Source organism: Haemaphysalis longicornis, unplaced genomic scaffold (genome assembly GCF_048455015.1).
Source record: "Haemaphysalis longicornis isolate Haplotype H1 unplaced genomic scaffold, Haemaphysalis longicornis Haplotype H1 scaffold_13, whole genome shotgun sequence".
NCBI lineage: Eukaryota > Metazoa > Arthropoda > Arachnida > Ixodida > Ixodidae > Haemaphysalis > Haemaphysalis longicornis.
In genome coordinates this window covers 6,599,007-6,625,549 of record NW_027526233.1, presented here as the reverse complement: position 1 = coordinate 6,625,549, position 26,543 = coordinate 6,599,007, and the positions used below count along the sequence as shown (strand labels likewise).

General features: G+C 49.0%; 1 protein-coding gene across 2 annotated transcripts in view; it reads right to left on the bottom strand.

Annotated features, from left to right (window-relative positions):
- LOC144164230 (protein stum homolog) overlaps positions 1–26,543 on the bottom strand; it is a 335,875-nt gene that overhangs the window by 241,549 nt on the left and 67,783 nt on the right. For both annotated transcript variants that reach the window (XM_077694749.1, XM_077694748.1), the window contains exon 2: positions 26,405–26,543. The gene's annotated coding sequence lies outside the window, so the exon portion shown is untranslated. The remainder of the gene's footprint in view (positions 1–26,404) is intronic.

Sequence of the window (26,543 nt, the reverse complement as noted above, 5' to 3'; positions counted from 1 at the left end):
CAGCTTTTGTTTGGAACCCTCACACTAAAAAGAACATCAATAAACTCGAGCGAATTCAGAGACTTGCTGTACGTTTATTTTACAACCGTTACCGTCGTAATGATTCCCCAACCCATTTAATTAAAATCAACAGCATAATGAGAGCGCTAGCTCGTCGGAAATTAGCTAGACTTAAGTTTCTCTACCAGCTCTGCAACCGCGAATTTCTACTCGATCCTTCATTGTACTTACAGCCTATTTCATCCCGGCGAACCAGGAACTATCACCCTCTAAAATCCACTCCGATATTTGCTCGCACAAACAACTTCAAACACTCTCTTTTCCCTCGTACTAGAGGTGAATGGCATGCGCTGCCTCCCGAAATGTTTCCGTCAAGAAATGTACGTTTCTTTATTGAACGGTTACAAGAATAGTTCTTTCACTAGATTTCTGTAATGATCCCTCGCCCCAACCGCGACCTTTTTTTTCGCTGACATGTTTAATCACACTTGCATCTTTTGGTGTGTTTTATCTCTCACCGTTGCATTTTTGTGCAATGCACTTCGGTATGTTCAACTTTGATGGTATTTTTACTCTCAATGGAACAATTTGTGTACATCCCCACTCCTTTTTGGGCCACCTGTGGCCTGCAGTATTGAATAAATAAACAAAATAAATAAATAAATAAATAAATAAATAAATAAATAAATAAATAAATAAATAAATAAATAAATAAATAAATAAATAAATAAACATTAGGGGAATCGAAATTGCGGCATAGTGTCTAAATACATGGATTAGCTTCTCCGTATAAACTAAACATATTGAACAAAATATTGCGCTGTATAACCAAAAATATAGCATATGGCACAAGGGAATTCTCGGATGACCAGAGGAAGCTCATGGTAGCACACTCAATTTTCAGCGTGCAGCAGCTATTTTTGTCTGTAACACTTACAAAATATTTTTCTCGAAAGTCTTTAAAATAAAGAATGTGAAAATCCGAAACCTCCGAAAAACTGAACTGTATAGAATTCCAAGAGTTTCCACCAACTATGGCAAAAGGACTAGAGCATTTTATTTGCCATTTTACTTCAATGTATTGCCGAACGACGCTTAAGCAGTCTCTATGAAAGACGCTCGAGCGTTAATCCATGCCTGGATTTCCCAAAATATCGCCTAAACAAACGCGACAGCTAAAGAAAATATGGTATGTGTATCTGTGTGCGTGAATGTGATATATGTATGTGTGTATGTAGGCGTACATATATATAATATAATATAATATAATATAATATAATATAATATAATATAATATAATATAATATAATATAATATAATATAATATATTATATTATAAGGTCTATTTCTGTGGTCTATTGTCACCTTGAGCTACTGTAGGCTCAGCTACGCATACAGTGCAAGATGTGGAATTCTACCCCACGGTTGATGTTTTTGCAGTAAACGTGTGTTGTTATTACATTTACCTGTGGCCCTCTGAATCCGTGTGTTAGTTACGGATCTCAAGCTCGTAAAACCCTAAAAGAGGCCTTCTTCGAATCAAAGAGTAAGTTTTTCAAACATACTTTTGCGGAATTTCTTAAGAGTGCGCCTCAAAAGTTGTGGCTTCATATGAGCGGCCGAAAAGAAATAATTGAACAGATCACTGCCGGATCGAGAACAGTGACGCAAAAGATTGAGGTAGCAGACGAGTTCAACAGGTTTTTGCAGTCGGTGTTCACGATGCCGTCAGATGTGCGCGGTGATAGCAACTTGCATTATTCATGCGCATGTCCTATTGAACCCTTGTTATTTGATAAAGAAGGTGTATTTTCTCGGTTGCTAAATCTGAAAGCGAAGAAGGCTAGCGGCCCTGACAAGATACCAACTGCCTTTGAGAAAAGATTACGTAGAATGGGTATCATTCTTCCTTGTTATTATCTTCAAAAAATCTTTAGAAACTCACTCTATTCCACAGGACTGGCTCTGCGCAATTAACATACCTTTGTTTAAACCCGGCAACCGAATGATTATCAGCAACTATCGTCCTGTGTCACTGACGTCTGTTTGCTGCAAAGTTATAGAGCATATTATAGCAAAGCATATCATGGTACACTTGGAGGTCAATCAATTACTTAATGACAGTGTGGCAATTGATTCAAACAATTCATGATTTCAGCTCGGCTATAGACGATCGCAAACAGGTTGATGTAATTTGTATTGATTTTGCTAAAGCTTTTGATGTTGTCAACCACAATAAACTGCTTTTTAAACTACGAAAAATGGGATTCAGTGATGAAATTTTAAATTGGATTGGCGCCTACCTGAGTAACCGCAAACAAGCGGTGAGGATTGATGGTTCTTTTTCAGCTACGGTAGATGTGTTTTCAAGTGTGCCTCAAGGGTCCGTGTTTGGCCCGCTGTTGTTTTTATTGTACATAAACCAGTACATAAAGCCACCTGCTAAGATGAAAATTTATGCTGGTGATTGTTTGATTTATATGCCTGTAAGTTGTACTGATAATCAGCTCGAGTTGAACAAGTGCCTTGAAGATTTGGAATTGTGGTGTTGCGAATGGGATATGCAAATTAACTTCAAAAAAACAACTTATGTACACATCACCAATAAGAAAAATGTTCTCAATTTTCAGTACAACATCGGGAGCAACAACCTCTGTAAAACGTCCTATTTTAAATACTTAGGGGTGACAATTACGAACAACTTAACTTGGCACCGTCATATTGAATCGGTTTGTTCTGAGTCATTTGAAAAACTTTGTTATCTACGAGCGAAGTTGCCTAAAACCCCGAAACACGTTAAGCTGCTTGCATACCAAACATATATTAGACCTAGACTGGAGTACGCCTCCGTGGTTTGGAGCCCTCACCAGAAACACTTGGTCACCAAGTTAGAACGTATTCAAAGGCGTGCAGTACGGTTTGTGTGCTCTAGATATAGATGGCAGTATTCAGTAACTGATATTCTCAATTCATGCAATTTAGAACCACTGGAAACTAGAAGATGGAAACAAAAACTTAAAACGTTATTCCGTATAATCCAAGGGATATTAAAAATACCTAAAGACGAGTACATACGCCTTCCCGGAAAACGTAGCGCCAGATTGAATCATGATGCCCCCATAAAACCTTTCAACGCTCGCACTGACATCTTTCGGTGGTCATTTTTTCAGGATGCTATAGAACAATGGAATTGTTTACCCCACCATGTTGGTAATAGTACCGATGTGCAAACTTCTGATAGAGAAATTGATGCTTATTTTGGTCATGGTTGAACTACTGCCAATTTTGTTTTCCTGTGTGCATTGCTTTGTGAGTGCCCATTGTTGTTTTTTGGTTTTCTGTTTGTACTTACTATTGTACTCACTCCCTCTTATGATCCTCAAGCGTTTTTTTTACCATGTCTTTTTTCGCCGCCTGTGTACCTTTATCTTGCGATGTTTTTTGTGTTCACACTTGTATCAATTGTTAATCTGTACTTTTTTGCATTCTGTGTTGTAAAAAATCCCCCCCTATGTCATGCCCTGACGGGCCCTTAGGGTACTGAAATAAATAAATAAATAAATAAATAAATAAATAAATAAATAAATAAATAAAGCGAGGGTTGACAGTATTAATAAATAAATAAAAAAAAAGTTACGCTTCGCTTAATTATATTCAAGGCTTGATTAGTAAGGTATTTATCGTTCTTTGTTTATGTGGAACCTCAACAATGTGTGTTATGAATATGCGCGCTTGGTGATCCTGTGTTACTTAACTTTTTTGTGTATACATATTTTTTTTCCGGGGGGGCATAAACAAATAAATGCCTGTCGTTCTCAATAGACTCAATAACTGGGCCACTTCATGGAACCTGCAATTCATGGGCCAGTTCATGGTGATCCCAATAGGGTTTGTGCACATACACCAGTTCGTTCGGGGGAGGACCCGCTCAAAGAACCCGTGCCAGACCGCTTTTAATTGAATAAACAGCTATTTCATATAATAGTTGTGCATCAGTTTGTTGTGGATTGGGATGGGGTTGGGGAGATTTAAATGTACGGTGCGTGGGGGACAGAGACAGAATAAGGGTTGGCAGTCAAGAAAACGGGGGAATGCGGTAGGTCATAGAAACAGATGAAGAATCTCAGTCAGAAAGAAAGTGGTGAAAAATTCCCGCCGGGTGGAATCCGAACTCACGACCTCCAGGATACCGGTCTGGGGCGATGACCACTATGCTACCGGCGGGGCTGTTTCCCCACGCTTTCTCGGGTATTTATGTTAAAGCATTTTTTTATTTCCTGCACTTGGGGTGGTAGCCAGCGCCACTCGTACTACTCGGGGTGAAGGGGACCTTCTTTTTAACCCCCGGGCCGTGACTCGAGTGTCTACGACATGTCGAGAATGTTTGCCCAGCGTTGAACCCTCTTGAGCTACCTTTGGCACCAAGACTGCCAGAACAGAGGCCCTCGCTATGCATGTACCGAATCAGAAATGGGAAATGAGGGGCTCGGTGAATTAAGACAGAATAAGGGTTGGCAACCTTAGATTTCAGTCAACCTAAAGAACAAGCAGGGTTCCGTAAAGCGTATTCAACAATGGACCATATTCACACGATCAATCAGGTGATAGAGAAGTGCGCTGAGTATACTGAACCCCTATATATAGCCTTCATAGATTATGAGAAAGCATTTGACTCGGTCGAAACCCTAGCAGTCATTCAGGCATTACGGAACCAGGGGATAGATGAGCATTATGTAAGAATACTAGAGGATATCTACAATGGGTCTACAGCTACCACCATCCTCCATAGGGAGAGCAGTAAAATACCTATAAGGAAGGGTGTCAGACAAGGAGACACAATCTCTCCAATGTTATTCACAGCATGCTTACAAGAAATATTCAGAACGTTGGATTGGGAACAGGCGGGAGTAAGGGTTAATGGAGAATACCTCAGTAACCTCAGATTTGCTGATGACGTTGCCTTGCTAAGTAACTCGAGGGACGAATTGCAAAGCATTCTTTCCGCACTGGCCGAACAGAGTAGAACCGTGGGCCTGAAAAGTAATATGCAGAAAACTAAAGTAATCATCAATAACCTCGGGACAGCACAGCAGTTTGAGATAGGTGGCGAGGCAGTGGAAGTGGTAAGCGAATATATCTACTTAGGCCAAGTTGTGACCCCAGATCCCAACCATGAGGCAGAGATAATTAGAAGGATCAGAATGGGGTGGGGTGCATATGGCAGAAATTCTAAGATAATGAATAGCAGCCTACCATTGTCGCTGAAGAAGAAAGTGTATGACAGCTGCATCTTACCGGTACTCACCTACGGGGCAGAAACTTGGAGGCTCACTGGGAGGGTTCAACTTAAATTGAGAACGACTCAGCGGGCAATGGAGCGGAAAATGATAGGTGTAACATTACGGGACAAGAAGAGAGCGGAGTGGGTCAGGGAGCAAACTGGTGTTAAAGACATATTAGTAGAAATTAAGAACAAGAAATGGACGTGGGCAGGGCATGTAATGCGAAGGCAAGATAACCGCTGGTCATTAAGGGTAACAGAGTGGAGCCCTAGAGAAGGCAAGCGTTGCAGGGGGCGGCAGAAAGTTAGAGGGGCAGATGAGATCAAGAAGTTTGCGGGGATAAATTGGTCACAGTTGGCACAGGACCGAGGTAATTGGAGAATAATGGGAGAGGTCTTTGCCCTGCAGTGGGCGTAGATAGGCTGGTGATGAAAGGTTGGCAGTCAAGAAAACCTCGGAAAGCAAATGGGGGAATGCGGTAGGTCGTAGAAACAGATGAAGAATTTTTTGAGTCAGTAAATGGTGACAAAATGCTCGCCGGGTGGGATCAGAACCCACGACCTCCAGAATGCCGGTCTGGTGCGATGACCACTACGTTACCGGCGGGGCTGTTTCCCAACCACTTTCTCGGGTATTTATGTTATAGCATTTTTTGTTTCCTCCACTTGGGGGTGGTATCCAGCGCCCTCGGACTACTCTGATTCGCTATGTGCTACATGCATAGCGAGGGCCTCTGTTCCGGCAGTCTTGGTGCCAAAGGTAGCTTAAGAGGGTTCAACGCTGCTCGACCACTCTCGACATGTCGCAGACACTCAAGCTACAGCCCGGAGGTTAAAAAGAAGGTCCCCTTCACCCCAAGTAGTCCGAGTCAGATTGTTGTCGGATTCGAAGTCAGCCTGGTTCGTGTATCTTCGAGCTGCTTCATGTGCCGTCTCGGTCCCCGTTAGAGACAAGTGAGCTGGCATCCATACCAGGCGGATGTGCCTTGAAACTGGGGTCGTGCTGTTCTTAAGGATTTTGGCGGCTGTGGTGGAGATAGTATACCGCGCGTATAGTTGCGCAGGGCAGTCTTGGAGTCCGAATGATGGTAGTAGCCTGCGTGCCCGAAATTGCAAGAGCTATGGCCACCTCTTCACCCGTTTCGTGGTTGGACGTAGGGATTGCATTTGCCTGCTGATCTACCACCACGGCCTCTACCGCACGTTGGCCAGGGTAGTCCGCCATGTCTACGTAGCATACCGCTGGGTTTGAACTGTACTGCCTATGGAGCGCCTTCGCACAGGCAAGCCGTCGGTGTTGATGTTACTCCAGACGCATGTTTCCAGGCAGTGGTGCCAAACTTATTTTGTATCGTAGGTCCGCTTCAATGTCGTCTTTGGTTCTATTCTGGTCCGCGGAAGGTATGTGCAGCGACTCCACAAGGGCCCCCCAGTTGGAGTTCCCCGCCAGCCTGTTGTATTGGGCAGCGCGCTGTGCTTCTATAAGTTCATCCAACGTGTTGTAAATGCCCATCTCCAGTAATGTTTCCGTGGAGGCCGCCACTGCAATGCCTACAGCCGCCTTGGTCACTTTGCGAATATTTCGTTCTATTTTCTCTTTCTCTGCTTTCTTGAGTTTCAGGTACGGTGTAACGTGAGTTATTTTGCTTATGATACATGCTGAAACTAGCCCAAGGAGATTATGTTCCTTGAGGTCATGGCGTTTATTGGCTATTCGGCCGATGAGTCTGCCAATTTGTACAGTTTCGTTGTGCATGCCTGTATGGGAACCGTGTTCATTCCTTTCTCATGAATTCTTTGCCCTAGAATTCGTATGCATTCAATTCTGTGTATTGGGCTGCCCTGCAGCAGGATTTCTATGCTGGGGTCATATCTTTGTCTCCTGCCAGGCTTAGCTGCTTTGTAAAAGAGGACTTACGATTGTTGGTAAACACGCGAGGCCCTTTTGGGTCACGTATTCTTGAACCGTGTCAGCGGCTGCTTGCAGGCGTTCTTGTATATCACCATCGCTTCCTCCTACGGTCCAAATCGTGATATCATTAGCATAAATGCTGTGACTTACATCCGGAATTTGTCGTAGTAAAACAGGTAGCTTTATCACTGCCACATTGAAAAGTAAGGGCGATAAGACCGAGCCGGGGTCCGACTGTAGGCGTGCTACGGTTAGTTGTGCGGTTCGTTGCGCTAAGAAATCCGCGATGTAGTCATAGGCCTTTTTGCCCACGTGGAGGTCTCTTAAAGTTACGGAGAATAGCTTCGCCAGGCCTCGACGATGCGGCAGCGAGGCCGCACGTGTTATGGCAGAACAACAGGCGTTGGCGCGAGAAGTTCTAACGGCTGCCCGGTTGCAGCTAGCGCTCCTTCTACGTCGCAACAAATAGTCGATGGAGCTTTACGGATGGCGACTACAGTGAACGGTGAAGTCATCACCACTGAGGAGTATTAAGATTCTACTGGGTGACTTCAATGCCACCGGCACATGCGTGATCGAGACCTACACCACCTGCAGCAAAACACAACCGGACCAGCCAATTCCACACCCGCAAGGAACAACACTACAGCGCAAGCTACCACGCAGAGAATCCACCCCACCAAATCCCGACGCCCTCGGGGCCCCAAACTACCCAAGGATGACATCAAAGTCGTCATCCGTTTACGGGACAGCTTGAACGTGGCACGAGTTAGTGACGCCACGCTGAGAGACAGCATCTTGCTAGCTGATGGTCTTGGGCCAGAAACAGCCACTGAAGATCTTCTCCGGGTTAATCACGAGCAGAACATCCTCATGGTGAGCACCCCACTCCTCGCCACAGCCGAGCGATATGCGCGCATAGAGAAACTCAAGATAGGCGAAGCCTCATATTGTAAGCGGTGTTATGTCACGACACCCGATGACTCGGTTAAAGGAGTAATCCATAACATCCCCGCATATGATTCGGCGGAGGACATCGTCAAAAGCATCGTCTGCTCGAGAAACCCTACTGCCCTGCATGCACGGCGCATGGGCCGCAGCAACTCTTCCATTATTGCATTTTCCGGTGACAGATTTCCTTATTTTCTGTACTACCGGGGAGGGGAATATCGGTGCTACATTCACAAGAGGAAGCACGAAGTCTGCTCGTCATCGCCTTGGGCATCGAATGAACGTTTTCCTCTGGCCGGATAGAGGCTATTGCAGTTCCTACGGACTTGCGAACCCCATGGACGAGCATGTGTGCACAGTCAAGTGCACCCTATGTGGAAAGGACCAGGTCACCTGCGACAAGCTGTGCAAGAAACGTTACCGCCCTGCGTTCATTTTAAAACAATGCCAACGGGGAAGGGAACGAGAGCACAGCCGCGACGCGGGGGACGCCAGGCTGCAACGAGGTCGCTCCGCCTCCTTCCCAAGACTGTCCCGCGCCGAGGCACCTTAAACAGAGTACCAAGGCGAGCCGACAGCCGTGCTCAAGCCCAACGACAGTCTCGCTCCCCCTCAAAGAAACAAATCTCCGACAACTTCCGGGCGGCTCAACAGAGACCAGAGCAGCACCAGGACCCCAGCGGCAACCTCGAAGGTGAGCTGGGAAGCAAAGGCAGCAAACGCAAAAGGGAAGCAAAAGGGAAGCAAACGCAAAAGGGAAGCAAACGCATTCGAAATTAAGGAGCACATACATTCGCACTTCCCTCACAAACACCCCCGACATCACCTCTGCTGAACTAAATAGCATACGAGCCCTAGAGCAGGTTATGGCGGAGAACAGACAACTTCGAGCTGAAGTCGCACAACTTTAATGTAGCTGCACAACCACGACGACTACCGTAAGGCCGCCAACAACACAGCATTCACAATCCTCATATTACAACCCTTCCCCCCGAAAAGACGTGCCCAGGAAACCGTTGACCAGCACGCCACAGGGAAACAAGCCTTATATGCTCTTGAGGTTAAATTAGAAAAGAAACACGACCAGCGTTTCGACAAGCTCGATCACAGCATTACCACCCTAGCCAGAGCCCTCGCTAACCTCAGAGAAATTATCAGCGGGAAGGTTACCGCCCTGGAATACAGCTTGGCGCAAGCACAGAACAACCCAACTATGCTCGTGCATCCGTCCATCTTTACCAGCACCGAAGGGCCACATACTAGTGCCACCATCGAAGAAGCTGTTTCAGGTAAAAACATGGGATAATATGCACCCCAAAAGAGATAAGCATCGATACTACATATGACAATGGAACTTTCGGGGGTACAGATCTAAGGGGGGAAGCATTGAAACAACACATTAACCACTTTGTTCAAAACGCTCAATCGGCACCCTATGTCACCGCGTCGCAAGAGAAAGCAATACCGGCCAAGCTATAGGGGTACAAAGCGTACCACTCGTCCGTACTCAACATGAATGCTCCACGAGCAAGAGGAGCAACCAGCTTGTTGCATAGGAATATACCGGCTCATAAATTGCATGTTTACAGCACAGGACCAGAATATATTTTCTTGGAAATCCTTCCCACATCAGCAAGGCAAAAGCGGAAGCTATCATAGTGAATGTATACAGTGCGCCTCGAGATTCCCGTAACCTTTCACAGCTCCTCCAAGCCCTCCACAAATCCCATGGTCATCCATTAGCCATCGTGGGGAATTTCAATGCACCACATCCCGCCTAGGGATATGCAAGGCCCACAAAAAAGGGCCAGACATTATGGGACACCATACAGCAACTCAACCTGACAATTTTGACGGACCCCGCCCGTCCCACGATACGAGGTAACAGTTTCCAACGCAACACCACCCCTGACCTTACCATCGTGAAAAATGTCTCCGATGCGTGGTGGACAAATACCCTTGAAGGCTTAGGCAGTGACCACTATATAGTGGAAACCGCACTCGTTGCGGGGCCGCCAAAGTGCAGCGGCCGGGAGCCAAAAATTATCGACTGGGATGTTTTCCGTAATATACGGAGGGCCGATATTTCAAAAGTACAAAACTCCGGCATTGAAGATCTGGAAAAATGGATCGAATGCTTCCAGGAACACGCCACGATGGCTACTCGAATCGTACAAGAGGAAGCGAACCTAGACAAAGTCGACTATCGCCTCCTTCACACGTGGAAAGCGAAGAGCAGCCTTCAGAAATGGCTGCACGGGCAGCAACACAACCAGTCCTTACGCCGCCGGATAGCGCGCCTAAAAAAGGAGATCGAGAAGCACGCGACATATCTTACTAACCAACACTGGAATGCACTGTGCGGAAGAATGGACGTACAAATGAATACGCCAAAAATATGGCACGCCATCCGCAGCCTTCTGAACCCGGACAGATGGCGGGTAACTAAGCGTACCATCCTTCTAACCATCCTACATGTCCAACAAGGGCAGGAATCTACTTTACTGCAGAAACTGCAGGAGTTTTACATACAAGAAGACCCTCAGGAGTCAGCAGACCCATATGCTGGTAATCCCAATCCCGAAATGAACAGGCCTATTACCAAAGACGAAATCTGAGAAGCCATTACTAAACTGAACACCCGCTGTGCGCCAGGGCCTGATGGCACCACCAGCAAGCTACTTACCACTCTGGACGACTCATCCATTAAAGACCTCACAGCTTACATGAACAAAGTGTGGGACAACGGCCGGCTTCCTCCTACGTGGAAAAGCGCTCTCATTACGTTGATTCCCAAACCCGGAAAGCAACTGAAGCTTGAGAACCTTAGGCCCACTTCTTTGACCTCGTGTTTGGGAAAACTGCTCGAACACGTAGTGTTGAACCGCCTGCATCGGCACATGGAAGAACACCAACTCTTCCCCCATACCATGGTGGGCTTCCGGCCATCACTATCAACGCAAGACGTCATGCTCCAATTACAGCATCAACTCATCGATAACTCCGCTGTATCCCCTCTAGACACTCGAGCAATCTTGGTCTTAGATCTCCCCAAAGCTTATGACTGCGTGCCACATGGCCCTATTCTCCATATGCCTATAGTCCACCTCAAAACCAACTGCAGGAAAATCAACTTCCTCCTGTAAAGCGTACTCTGCCTCAAATATACTCTTCCACAGGCGAAGCCTGCTTTAAGTTTTCGTTTTTTAAAGCAAAGCTTTCAACAGACGAATTCTTCGCGAGAAAGCTTCGCGCACAACCATCGCTGTAGCTGGACGGAGGGGTACTTCATATACTTCCGAACTTCAGGATTTGCTGCTCTGCGCTGGCGCTGCGGAGGCTGTATAGCATCCGCTTCTTTCTTCAATTTTTGTATTCACTGCGCAGTCGTTGGCTTCGGACTTTGACTTTATTCAGTTTGCGTGAGCGAAAGCTCCGCGGTTAACCATCTTTCTTGAAGAAATGGGCTTTGATGCCCCGAAGAAAAGCCAAATGGACAAGGAGGAAGTTCTCCGAACGTTTTAAATTTTCATCACAACCAGCGAGTTGGCTTTGTAGCAGTGCGTTTCCGGTGTAGCACTCGCCATTAGTGAGGCTAAGAAAGCTTTGCTTTAATGTCTGCGTCCGAATGGCGCAGAAGGATAGACATCGTCTCGATAACACGAGTGACCCAGGTTCGATTACGATCACTGAAAGCGTTTTGGACAGCACCGCTGTTTAAGCTTTTATTTCCGCCTTGGAGCTTTACCAGAAAACTCAGCCCAGCCGAGCGCACGTGAGTGTGCTCCACGTGAGGAACACCCGGCGTCGTCCAGGCTTGCGCCTGAGTATGCACCACGTGAGGAGCTTGCAAAACATACCATGAAAAAATAGCGAGCGCACGTGATCGGGTGCCTAGCACCTTATTAAGCGCCCGGCATCGGCCAGCTCGACATTCGAGAACACAGCACTGGACCTCTCGCATGCTGTTCTCCTTGCCAGTTCACGCGCGTTCGCGCCGGAAGTGAGGAGCGCAGACGCCCAGTTCGCACCACAGACGCCGAGTTCGTGAAACCGGTTGCAGCGGGTGCAAACTTGCGCGCTAACGCGGCCCACATTGTGAAAGATGTAAAAGCGTGCGGACAAAACAATTTGGCCTCGCCAGTCAGGGAGAAGTTTCGGCGCCAAGTTCGGAAATTCATGCGACGTTGATTGATTTCAATGATTGTAGTGTTTAACACATCGACGCAACGAACGCGATGAGGCACGCAGTAGTGGAGGACACCGGATTGATTCTGACCACCTGGGGATCTTTAACGTGCGCCGAAATGTCGTACACACGGTCGTTTTTGCTTTTCGCCTTCGTTAGAAAAGCGGGCGCCACGGCCGGGAATAGAACCCGCGTCCTCGTGCTCAGCAGCAAAACGCCTTAGCGGAGGTGGCGGAGCAGGAGTGAAACTTTATTTTTGATCAGAATTAACGAGAGTTAGGGCTTGTGGCCCTCCGCACAGGTGCAGTCCCTATAACGGGACCCAATTGACCAACGCCGCCGCTCTCTCCCGTCGAGCTAGAGCCTTTTGAGACACCAGCCCCGAGCAATTGAGCAGGGCTGCCTCCCGTGCCTCTCTGGTAGGGGACGGGTTGGGGGATAACGAGGGTTGCGCTGGCATGCCCACACCATGTGGAAGGTGTCGGACAGCTCCCCACAGTTCAGACACCGCCCATGTGTTTTAGGGTCGAAATTCCTTGCTACTGCAGGGCACATAAATGTGTTCGCCTGCACGCGCTGCAGTATTCGCTCATCGACCTGGCTCAGACCATTTGCAGGGGCTGGGTAAAGCCGGATTGTCGCAGTAATGTTTAGCGATTTCTCTAAACCGCAGAAATGGTTCGTTAATCTCCGAGCCAGGAGAGCAAGAGTGAAGCGCCTGGTGGGTAAGCGCTCAGGCAGCCGCGTGCGCGGCCTCGTTGCCTCTCCGACCCTGATGTACCGGAGACCCCACATGTTATTTAGGGGCGGAGCCTACGAATTGCACCACTCAACAGTGGTACCGTGCCCACTAAATAGCTTTCACAGGCTGGGCGAGAGTCCGTGATTATTTTCTTGACTTCGGGTACGAGGGGGTGAGCGCTATGGCAATTGCCTCGGCTTGCGTGGAGTTGGGAGCCCGGTAGGAGAGCCAATCGACTTACTGGTTGGTCCCTGTGATTTAGAGCGGCAGTGAAGAACCCTAGAGGCGATGGTCTTGCCACATCAACGCAGGACACACCTCGCCTATTTCCGTATTTCCTTTTCAGGGCCTTAGCGAATGCTTCCCTCCTGCCTTCGTGAGTGTGCTTTTCCATGTTACGCGGAAGTGGATGCACCCAGAGCCTGTGCCGCCAATACTGTGGGAGTTTCCGCGTCTCCTCTGGGGTGCACTCGTGTTTGATTTGTAGGCGATTAAGCAAGTGGCGCCCCGACGCCGTCTGTGCCAGTCTCGTGTACTGATTTGTGAGATGAGCCTCTTTCAGCTCTTGATACGAATTCAGCTCTCCCAGCGCCGATAACGTGGTGTTGAGGCGGGTAATTCATGTTACGTCCCTCGGCGGGTAATTCATGTATCGTGCAACAGCCGGGTCTCCGGCAGAGAGAGAGGTGGAATGTTACCCGAAAAATCAGCCCAGCCGAGCGCACGTGCGCGTGTGCCTCGTGAGGATCACCCCGCGTCGCCAGGCTTGCGTGTGGACTTGCGCCACGTGAGGAGCTCGCAAGCAATACCAAGACATAACAGCGAGTCCTCGTGAGCGTGCGCCTCGTGAGGAGCGCCCGGCGTCGGCCAGCTCGACCTTCGAGAACACTCTGCCCAGCCCTCGTGGCGCGATGTCTCGCGTTCTCTTCTGCTTGAAAGTTCACGCTCGCTCGCGCCTGAAGTGGGGAGTACAAACGCCGATTTCGCGAAGCCGGTTACAGCGGATTCTAGCGCGGGCTAACGCGATCCACTTTGGGAGAGATGTGACAGCCTGCGGACAAAACGATCCCCGCCTGCCAGTCACGTAGAACTTTCAGCGGCAACTTCGGAAATCCACGTGCATTTGCTTTAATTCCTGTACTTCCGATTGCTCCTGTACGCAAATTGAGCAAAGTTGTATTTTGTCCCTATGGGCTCTTCAAAGATAGAAGCAGGTTTATGATATTCAACCAAAGTTAAAATCTGCATGCCTGAAATTTTGCCTCGCACCTCCATAATAACGTACACGAGATAAGGAAACTAATCGATTGGTTTACCCAGCTGTAGAAAAGCGGGCGCGAACAATTTTGTGGGCTCTATGAATCAGAGCGTAGGCACAGGTTTCCCTCCTTGAAGATCTTCCGACCTCCAGCGGTGGCGATGCGGGCGGACCCCACCACCTTCTTTCCTTCCTCCGGGAGACGGGTGCCCATCTAGCTGTACATGTAAATATGTTATTTTTATGCGAATCAACATATTATCGAAATTAAAAAAAAAACACGAATCAGGGCTGCGACTAATACCGAAGAGGCCGAAGTGTGATGCGTATTCTTGTGTAAAATATGCTCAATGCGTTGGAATTCCAGTTGAAATTGAATCGTTCGCACTAGTTCCAGCACCGGAATTCGACCCTTTTACGATACATTTAGAGTATTCCAAATTAAATGTATTTTATCACCGCATTTCAAATACATTTTAATTCAGCCTGCTTATCGTGGCAGTTTTTTTGGTCCCCCGTCATTTACTTGCTCTTTTGCAGTAAAGAGTTTAATAGTATTACCCCCTACACCCCCCCCCCCCCCCCGACAAGTACCCAGACCGCATGCCCAGCGCGCTCAAAAGGCAGGAGCCACGCACGTTCTCACCCGTACAGCACGAGCAAATCCGAGGAGCACAGCATTATGAGCACACTCTGGTGTTAGCCCGCAACCTCACCTGTGAGCGGGGTTTATTCCAGGGAGTTCATGAAGGTACACGACTGAAACAGTTCACGGTCGCCACGATTTCCCATCTACCTGTGCGCACGGCGCAGCAGTTTCTCGGGAAACCCGAAGCCCGGCCGCTTTGCCAGGCCACTGAGCACCGCGAATGAACCGTGCAGCCGATGAAAGCGACCGAACATGCTCGCGCTTGGGGCGCGCGGAATTTGTAGGCCCCATGTCATGAACAGCTGTTCGAAGCAATGAGGCAGGCATGCGGCAATGCAGCCCGAAAGTGCACGCACCCGCGAATGGACGTGGCGCGGGATTATTTCACTCTGCCGGCCATTCACTCTATAACTAGCACATTGCCAACCTTATTAAAGACGACAGTCTTTCTTGGGCTAATTGGGAAAGCAAAACCGCCCGTGTGTGCAAGATTTCGGCGCACGTGAAAGATCCCCAGGAGGTCAAAATTAATCTGGAGCCCTCCACTACGGCGCGCCTCCTCGCCTGCGTTGCGTCGGCGAGTTAAGACACGCAATCAATCAATCAATCAATCAATCAATCAATCAATCAATCAATCAATCAATCAGATGTTCTTGTGCTAATTAAACCGGAAAGCTTTAGTCTGTCTGTCTGTCTGTCTGTCTGTCTGTATGACAGTTCAGCCTTCGGTCACAGGTTGAAACAATTCGTCAAGATAGAGCATGTGGAGGCAAAACTTCTACACCCCTAAATCTAGAATCACACTTTAGTCTTGTCAACATTGTTCAGCGGAAGAAAGACATTAGGCATATTGAGGTAAATTACAAGGTTCATTTAATTAAAAATACATGGCAGCTTGACTTTGGCGGTGACGAAAAAAATACGCCTTGAAAACATTGTTTTAACCCGAAATTACAAAAAGCGCCCAATCCTAAACCTCGTGGTGGTATTTGAAAAGGTACAACAGTAACGAAAAATTTTGTTAGATGGCGTTCGAGCATTGGAACGCGGGAAAATTTGGTTCAGTTGGGCAAACCTCCAGTGTGTTTATCGTGGCAGGACAAACACGAGAGAGAGAGAGAGTAAACATTCCTTTCGCAACCCATGTCCACGGGTACGCGCTCCATGAGGTACGCGCTCCATCAGACGATCTCCCCCCGGATGGAGAGCAGCTGTTCAAGGAGAGTCCACGACGAGGTCCTCTGGCCCCGGCGGGCACCCCAGGCCTCCCAGGTGGAGATGTGGGGACGCAGTCAGCGACGTTGCGGTGTGTGAACTGTGGGGCGGGTCCAGTAAGTGGGGCGTGGAATCGCGCACTTGCGTATGCTCTCTGTTTCGAGTGTTCTGTATTCGATGGAGTACGTCGTCGTTTGGTAGGGAGTGCGTTTGTGCTCGTCGTAATATTGTCGTGTATTTCCTCGGGAGAGTATCAGGTGGTCTGGGCAGTTCTCAGCGGCTGTCCCGAGCATCCTCATGTAGGCTCCTCGTTCCCGGCGATGATCTTTTCTGTCCTCTGCCGGAAAGTATGTCTCGGGCCAGGACCTGGAAGTGCTTGAACACCAGTCTGTTTAGGATTTAGCCTGGACGCGAGCATTGTCTAATGGTGAAGAGTGTCCTGGAGACCATTCTAAGGTGAATGAGATAGCTGTCTGGCGTTCTCTTCAATCTTCCAGTACAGTTCGTATCTTTGGTGGGAGTTCGTTGCGAACGAAAGCCCGCAAGGCGACTTGTGAGTCAGTAAGAATGGCAATGCCGTCTGACCTTTGCTCAAGTTCAATGATGTCCCGCGTTATCGCCAGAATTTCTGCTGTGGCTACAGATGGGACATTGTGGTGACGGCTAACGAAGTGTGTCGCCTCAAGAATCTATGCTTGCAGTGACTAATTTGCCTGTGTTAAAGGGGTTCTGAAATACCTTCCGCCGATGCATGGATGTACATGTACCCAAATAAAGCAATGTATTTGCAATCTCCTCCCGCAAGAATTTTGTTTAAGAGATGAGTATTAGCTGAGAAATCGTAAATCAAAAACCGCGCATTATCGTCGCTCCGAGTTTCCTCCTCCTTTCGACTTACTCTCCGCTGTTGACGGCGCGAGAGCCTTGCCTCCCATGATGCTGCGCTCCGCAGCGGTGACGTACTTCCGCTATTGCGCTGCTCAGACTGTCGTCTGCTACGGGCAGGCTTTGTTGACACCATGAATCCCGCACTCCGCTCAAGGCTGGAAAAGCGAACGAAAAATCTGGCCGCATGTATGCGGCGGCCTGGCCTTGCCCTTTCGCGGTGTACGTTGCTGGCGGCACATGACTTTTTATCAGCGGCGAACTCGCAGCCGCACGGGGAGGGTCGTGAGCTCGTTCCCTTGATGCACCGCGCACTATTTATCCAAAAAGCGCCGTATCAGATGTGGCCCCGCTGGTGCCGGGTCTCATTTTGCGGCGGTGGTAATTCCCGCCGGCGGCATGTGAAAAAGTCATATTAAACCGATACAGAACCCGTGCACAAAACGCTTCAATCATGTGACCAGCTCAGCTTGGGGCGACGCGTGGTGGAGAGCGGCAACGTTGGCAAAACCTGCTCCGCCGCCGCTGATCTGAGCTTTCTAGAGCTGGAGCGAGCGCCATTTCTTTAACAATCTCAAACATCGGTTGCCTTGGCAACAAGGTACAAACCGCTCCAGAAGTCAGTTACGGTTGCGTGATCCCGGTTCAGCTTGGGGCCCCACTTCGCGACATGTGGGCACTGCAGGCGTACCACTCACTCCCATTGGGAAGTGCGAGATGCGTTTGGCATTACAGAGGCGATGGTGTGTGTGTTGTGGACGCCTTTGTTTCGCGATGAAATGCGACGTTGTGCTTCTGCGGGTGGATAGTGCTTCCCATGGTCTGGATTATCTTTCTCGAGCGACGTACGACTCAACCTCGCATGGGGTATGTGCAGTGTGCGTGGCTAAAAGCCATCGGCTTGTGCGCCAGAGTTAAGTGACTTGCTGTTCGTCCCCGCAAAGCGCGCGCGAGGTGAGTACCGAATTTACGGCGGGCAGGAGGCAACCCATTCTCTGTCAATCGTGGTTTGAGACTTTCAACGCATGTTGTGACGTTGTGTTCGTTCGAAACGCATCTCTGGATTGTTTTGAAGTTGAATAAAATGTATGCGTCAAACCCGGGCATTCGGCTCAGGGCGTTCTCTGCGATTGCACGAAAGAAGTGCCATGGGGCTTCAACGCTTTCTTTATGGAACGTACTCAGGTAACAGAATATCCATGTCGTGTTATGGCCGTGTTGCATTCAATACAAACGGTTAAGCGTTTGTTTTACACTTGTTTCGTTTGTCGTAAAATGCCCAAGCACTCCGGCACTCCGCTGGAAGATCAGCCGGCGAGCTGACGCTGAGCAGACGACTCATCTCTTTGCCGGAAGTGCGTGAAAAAGCCGCCCAATAGCAGGATGTCTAGCTCATGACGAACATCTGGGAATTGATGATGTAGACATGTGAAGATGGCGGCGTCCAAAAACGCGAAGGGAAGGGTGAGAAAAAAAACGACAAACTTTGCAACAAAAGTGTGAGCTTTCCGCTGCGCGTAAAAGAGTAATACTTGGCACAGAGGACGTTGACGACCCAATCTAACGGTTGCGCTAGTTCATTTAGTGTGCTCAAAATGCCTTTCAGGGCCCCTTTAAGGCTGGAGTCGCCATGGTAACAAATCGGATAGCCACTGAATGCGTGCCTCTCGTCCTGCGGCGTTTTCTTCAGGATGCATATGCTTGGGTATGGGGTTTACCTTGATGTTCGTAATGGCGTCCCACGGTGGTGCGGCGGGAACTATGTGGGCTAACATGTAAGTGTTGTGACTTAAAGTAGGGCACGATCTTCTTATTTGTTGTGAGACGATGAGACTGTGCTTCCTTGTCCAGAACGATTCGGTCGGTTAAGGTGTTAAATATGGCGGTGCCCTCCCTCAACAAAAGTATTGGCGGCGTAGCTGGGGACTCCGACTGTGATGCGGGTTATGCGCCTGAAGAGATTGTTCCCCTGGCGGAGTCGCTGCTCTGTGATGCGGATGTATGCAAGCCCGCACCTGATCCTCGCATAGACAAGGCTTCTCCAATACGCCTGAGTTCTGCTTCCCTCACACCGTATACCTTGAGGGAAATTCTTTTTAGCATGTTGTAGCGAAGGTTTAGTACCCCCACTGACGCCGTTGCACGCCAATATGCCCGGCAGAAAAGCCAACTTTCACTGACGATGATGATGAATGATCATAGGGGAACTGAAAGAAAAAAGTTAAAGCCGTTCCACTCAATGTGAAAGCTGTCGGAAGTGCAGAGCTGTGATTCGGCGTAATGGGTGGTGGCGCCGTTATCCGCTAAATACTACCACCCATCACGCTCTTCGCCGCCCTGTCTCACTCCTCTCTTGTTGAATATGCAATTCAAATTTCTCGCCTTCGCAGTGCTCGCGTGCCCCCTGCCTGACACTGGGCTAGCGGGACTCCTGTTCTTTTTGTGCTTGCTTTAATATCGTATGCTGGAGCTGTTTTGCGTCATTTCGAACGCGAATTTTTTTTTAAATGCGAATGCATTTCTTAGCCGCGGGTTGTCTTGCGTCGTTGAGCGGCGTGCGCCTAGCAACCGGAGCAGGTGCGGAGTAGCGGAGGGCAAGGGGAGAGTAGGAGCGCGCTTGGCTTGTGAGGGCGGTCGCGTCGCGGAGCTCGGGCGGAGTAGCGGAGAGTGAGTGGAGAGGAGGAGCGCGCTCGGCGTGTGAGGGCGCTCGCATCGCGGAGCTCGGGGCGGAGAGAGAGCTCGCGCGCGGGCTGGCGGGGGTCTCTCTCTCCTCTCCGCGTACCCCTCTCCGCTCGCTGCGCATATAAATGCAGGGTCCCTGATAAATGCGCGGTCCCTGATAAATGCAGGGACCGCGCGCCTCTCTCCGTGACTGCTTGCCGACTGGCGCCTTGATAGCGATGGAAGTCGGTGAAGTCGAATCCCTCGCGGCAACGATACCGCAAAGAAGAATTCGGTGCACCCAATGCATTCGCATTTCCGTACGGTCCCCTTCGGGGAGGTGGGGGGATTTTTTTTTCTTGCGCGGCTGGAGCCTTTCTGTGTCATTTCGAGCGCGCCGTTTTTTTTATGCGCGGCCGTTTTTTTTTTTTTTTGCTTACAATCGTAAAAACCAACGCAACGAGCGTTCCTAACTAAATGAACGCGGGGGCTGCCTGTTATATGCACAAATCTTTCCTGAAATGTACCTACAGCTTTCTTTGGGCTAAACAACGGGGAGATGTATAACAAGCGCAAGGGGTTCACGAGGTTTGTACGGTTATGACTATTTAAACCGCGTCGTTTTCGAACCCTCAGCGTGACTTCCTGGAGACGATATACCTCGCTGAACCGTCTGATTCCGGCAGTCGCATCGACTGTTAGCCAGCTACGACGACAAGGTGAGCCCATACAAAATGGTCGTTTACAAAATGGTCGCCATCCTGCCCTGCAGAGAGAGAGAGAAAAACTTTTATTGAGCGACTAGGGTTAGGGAGGCGTGGTGGCCGCCGGTTGGAGGTCGGCGGCGACGAGGGCAGCTGGTTCCACCAAGGCGATCTGAACGCCCAGGTAGGAGCTACCCAGCGCACCCTCCCATTGCTCGTCACGGGTGATTAATGGGAAGGGATTGGATGGACAGGCCCACATAGAGTGGGGAAGTGTGGCGCGCTGGCCACATGCGGGGAAATGAGGCGAGGGGTAGAGGGAAGGGTGGACGTGATGGAGCACCGCCCTGCAGGGAAAGGAATGAACCTGCAGAAGTCGCCAGGTACGCGCTTGCTCATTGCTGAGCTGGGGATGCGCCGGGGGTATTTTCGGCGGGCTGCCCTGCAGAATTGGAGGTCCAGCAAAGCTGTTGTAAACCATGCTATACCAACGGTGATAGAGGACGGTATAAAATGTTTGATGTAGTCTCGGTGGGCTTGTCGCTTGCGCTCGGCTGGTGCAACTGGACAAGGGTACAGAGTATCGGCAATCTTTTCTCCTATTGTTCCGTGTCGCCGCCATGATCATTGGTCAGTTCGCATAACGTGACATCTGTTTAAAGTGCGACGGTTCATGGGCGCCGCCATTTTGTTGTTTATTCGCTTTAGTCGGTCAGCTCTGGTAGGCTTAGCTTGACCTGCGTGCTCTGCGGCTGCGCGCGACTGACGTGGTTCCGAATGTGAATCAAATATGACGCGTTTAACAGCATTTCAGCAGCAGACGTGTGTTCAAGGAAGAGGCAAATGATGGTTCCTGCCTGGCCTTAGGCATGCGCTCGGCAGATTGGGCAAGAACAGCTTTATTCAGCGGCACTAGTCCTGCCTAGCCTTCAAGGATGATCTGCAAACAATCTTTACCAGAAACTCGTGGTGGGTTAGGGGGGGGGGGGGGGTACGGTGGTATTACCTCAGGACCTCAGAATGTCCGTCTGCGTCCGTGCGCATAGTATTTACCGTCGTAAAAACTCACACAGGCACCGGCAAGATTCGAGCCTGCGTCTGGTAGACCAGGCAGAGTTAGTGTCAGTCGTCTTACCCATCGTGCTACGACAGGGAGTTAGCACCCGAGCGTCAAACGGCTTACTCCCTCGCCTGAAGCGGTGCGGAGTACATTAGGACCTCCCAATGTCCGTCCAAGTCCATCCGTGCGCATACCACCCGATTTGCGCCCCGACCGTCATTCGATTTGAGCCATGAGTTCCAGGTTCATTTAGGGAATATTCAAGGTGCCACTCAAGACTCAAATCGAATGACGGTCGGAGCGCAAATCGGATGTCACTCGGGGCGCAACTTGGATGTTATTTCGAGACCCCGTACTCCGCACCCTCGCCATCATCCACGGAGTGGAGATGCTGCCGTGCTTTTCAATGCATCTACTCTGTGGTAAAAGGTTATGCAGCCGAAATATTCCTATCACTCGTTGAAATTACAATTACTTCAGAGGTTGCCGCAGAATCACCGCGCCTAAAGTTTGTGAAATGATCATTACGTAGTCAACCTTCTTATTTTGCAATATTACGTCAAATGAGTTTAGCTTTTAATACCCAGGTCTTGATTCTAGGCAACACACTTTGTGCTTTGCTACTTTTGTAAAATTACACAGGTAATTTAGAGCAAAATTTTACGTTCAAACCATTTAAACATAATCGATGAAGGAATCGATTTCTGTAATGGTGTCTCCTCAAGTCCATCATCTGGATTGTTCCTCCTTCACGAAGTTTTTACAGGTAAATCTGTATATGCATCTCTTTCCACGCATAGCCTGCGCGGATAAATCCGCATACACCATATTTTTCACCCCCAAGCGCTGGTGTTTGTTGTTTCCTTCTCAAAGGCTCCCGGTGTGACGTTCAGGCCGGTGTTTTTTTTCGGTTCAGCTGGAAAGGCTTTCCGAGCGACTGTGAGGCCGGTGCCTTTCACTTCTTCACAATCGCACATCACCGGTCGCCGGTTAAGTGTGCGCAGCAGAGCGGGGAGGGGTGGCAGGGCATGCAAGTGCCTCCAGACTACGTGCGCTCAGCAACGACACGGCCGTTGCGTTAGTGGGAGGCTTCAACGTGGTCCTCTCACGGCCCGATGCGACCTGACTGCCTCCCTCCGTGACTGATTGGTTTGTGTTGATGTGCAACGAAGACACTAAGATGTTACGACTCGCGGTGGAAACGCAGCAACCGCATGTTTGTCCGCTAGTGCCCTTCCAATTTACATTCAGCTAATTAGCTAGGAAGCACGCTCAGTCGCTCTACTTGGATTGCGCCCATCCTCATGGTTATCTTCCTCCAAGTAGTGCAAGGGAAGTTACATTTTTTACCTTCTCAGCTCCAGATATACGCTGCTTTCAACAACGTGGTTCCTGCAATTGGCACGCCCGAATTGCTTCGCTCGTCAATTACCCCGTAAATTACGTCACAGCATGCTGTTAGTGTTGGCGCCCACCAAAACCCCTGCCACACGGTAAATTTAGTGTCATTCCCATAGAATGTCATCCGTTCAAAATGACATTTGTTTTCTGCCACACGAGAAAATGTAATGACATTCGATCGCGATCACATTCCCCACAGAATGAGTTTGCGGAACCCATTCGACTGCGTTCTGCCTGCGAATATGTTATTTCAACAGCAGAGACTCGGTGGGAATGCCCGCCCAAACCAGATTACTAAAGCGTCAGTGGCATTACAATACTCGTACTTTGACATGCGTATAATATTTAGCCGTTTATTCACTCATATGACGCAAGCCGAATAGAGTTGTAAAAATAAATTACTCCCACCTCCCCTCGCGGGAACCCCTGTGTAGATGCGACGCATAGGGGGTTCCGTTGTTGTTTCCGTTAGGGTGATTCTCCCATCGCGTGAAACGTGCCGTGAACCCACTGCCGCGGCTATGACGCAACACAATCCAACACAATCCCCTTTAATCCAATCCAATCCAATTTAATCGAAGCCAACCCAAGCCAATGGAACTCAATTAAGCCACCTTAAATTCAATCCAATGACCCTCGCGAGAGTGTGTTCGCTATCGGAGAGGAGAAGGGGTGAGCTGCGGAGAGCGCAGCTCACGCGGCGAGGAGAATGGGGGAGGGGTGTGGACGGACAACAACGACGCCGTATGGAGAGACAAGGCGAATGAATGAGATGCAGTCGCATAAAAACTGCCAATCTCGCTGCAAGGCCAGCCTCAGCCGGTGTGGTGAGCGCCAGCGGCCATGTTTGTTTATAGGCTGCATGCTCGTGCGATGGCAGTGGGCGAAGCCGAAGTGCTGCAGTGCCACGTGTCTAAGTTGCTGCTTCAAAGTTTTCGCAAATATTGAAGCACTTACTAAAATATCTTCTCTGCGAAAGTTTTTACCCATCGCAACTGCAATCATTTCCAAATGAAATTAATTTTGGTCGTCTAGGCGCGCGTCGAACGAATAAGTCGAACGAATGACATTCGATGGGAATGGCATTAAATGTGCCGTGGGGCACGGTTATTTATCGCAAAGAAACATGCCCGGCTGATTGTAGTGGAGCCTCGAGTTTTGTCTTATTTTTATAACAGCACTTTATTGCTAACGCGCAGTCAACAAACTATGACCGGCATTAGAGGTAGAGCCAGTCGTGGTTTTTAGTACTGGCCTATATTGAGTCACACCTCCCCATATTAAGTCACTATCGCACGGCATTTGAAGGTTCCTCAATATAGCTTGTATTTTTCGTTTAAAAAACCTATACCGTGGTTGGAATAGGGCCGGGTGAGTTACCAAAGGTTAATTCTTTCAAACTGAACAAAGTTGTATTATGTCGTCACTTTAATGATAAAGCGACTGGGCAGGGCGACTGTCAGCTGGACTAGGTAGGGATGTTTTACTAACGAACTTCACCGGTAGGGCACGTCGCCCACAAGACGTTGGCCTCCGTGCTTTTAGATGGCGGGTGCACACACTGGAGCCTAAAATTAGGGCCCGGCGCTGATGGGGCACGGAATGGCGAATAGAACGTAGGCTGAATTCGGGCAGTCCATCCAGATACAGCCTGTCCGCAACGCCGCAGGAGGACAAGGAATGCAAACAGCGGGAGGTCGCTAGACGCACCCCACCACCGATCCCCGCTGTCTACTTCCTCGCCCTGCATGACCCAAATTAGCAACGTCGGAATGACTGCAGCTACAACGATGGAACTGTCAAGTATCACAGCGACTTTCTTCACACGTATGTGTCTTTCTATCCCCCTTTACTCTCACAGAGAATTGTGAAGAATTTGTGCTAGCAGCCAATGTGTTCAGTTGTAATGATACAAACCCATAATGCGCTTATTCATTACTCATTCAGCAGCGCATTGTAGAGCTGAATACAATTACAGTATACAGGGAGATTACCTGCGGTGTGAAAGGGGAATGATAAGGGAAGTTTATACGAATCAAATTTGTAAGCAAGGCTCGCTCTCCAGGAAAAATTATTGATTTTTTTACGACAGGATAAAAAAACAATGGCTACATTTTCATACGCAAACACACATATACATCTACAGGAACGCACTTACTTAATCACTCCTCTCTCCTACTAACCCGGCATCATTAAGATGACACTGCATTGCGTGAGTTAATGAAGCAGTATGGCAATTTAGGTCCTAAATACGTCCCAGTTCCACTCCTTTGTGAGTTGGGGATGGGTCTCACGTTTCAAAAGTAGTCGATCATTCTACTGTGCTCACCGCCCTCTATTTCTCCTTCAGAGAGAAATCAGAGTCATTGATTAGCTCGTTAGGAATTCACGAATCGCCACCGCCACCTTAGTGTTCAAGCATGACAAGGGCAAGGAAGCTTTCTACGAGTTACCAAAAACAAAAGCAAGAACAAAAAATCAAAGCCGTTCCATTCAATGTGAAAGCTGTCGGAAGTGCATAGCAGTAATTCACAATAGAGGGCGGTAGCGCCATTATCCGCTCACTGCTTCTACCCAATGCAATTCAAATTTCCCGCCTTCGCACTGCTCCCTGCCTGAAACAGGGCCAGCAAGAGTTTCGTTCTTTTTTGTGCTTGCTTTTCCTCCAGCACGTGCCGGCCTTGCAGTGCTACTTTTTTTCGCTCACTATAGAAAAAACGAACCCAACAGGCGTCCTTAACTAAAGGAACGCGGGCGCTGCCGGTGAATTACGTATATTTTGCCTCAAATGTACCCACACTTTTCTTTCCGCTAAACAACGGGGAGATGTATGACAAGCGCAAGCGGTTCACGAGTTTCAAATTCTTATGACTGTATAAACCGCTTGGCTTTCGAAGCGTCTGCGTTACGCCGTGACGACAGCTGCTACGACGGAACGCCGTGTGGCCAGCGCCGTGTGGGTCCAGCGAGCGAGCTACGACGACAAGGCGCGGCCCTAACGTTCCCTGCACTTAAAACAAGCTGTCGAGAGAAATCATGGAAGCCGTTCTGATAGACGCAAAAGGCAGCGCATGCATGAGCAGCCCGTGGGTACTGCTGTCCGAAAAGAAAAAGGAGTACATGAGGCATACATGTGCGAAGACGTGGTGCAACGGGCATGACAAGGACCCGTTTCCGCGATAGCTTTTTCGGCCTTGAAGGTACGTTGCTGTGGAAGCAAGTGGTTAATATTTTTATCTTTTTTCATACATGATAAGCGTTCACTTTACCCGTATATATTTGACCTTTATAATAAAACGGACAGTGCCCCTGTCGCGTCCTTGTTAACACTTAGTCCTTTGTTTCAATGTTCAACTGGTTTCCTCTAAACTTAACATGCACCAATTAGCCCGGCAACAAACTCTCTTGTAGGTATCCCGCCTCGGAAATTTTTTGACAGAGCCCCTTTAAGGCTGGCAGGCACGCACGCAGTGTTCTTCTTTCGGATTGCACCCACCTTCACAACTCAGGAGCGTGAGCAGTCGGTACTGTGCCCTCCGTGTCGACGTTGACCGCGAGCCGGATGTGGTGACGCGCGGCCGCTCCTCTCGCTGTGCACAGCAGCGCGCGTGCCGTGCATGACGAACGCTTCAGAC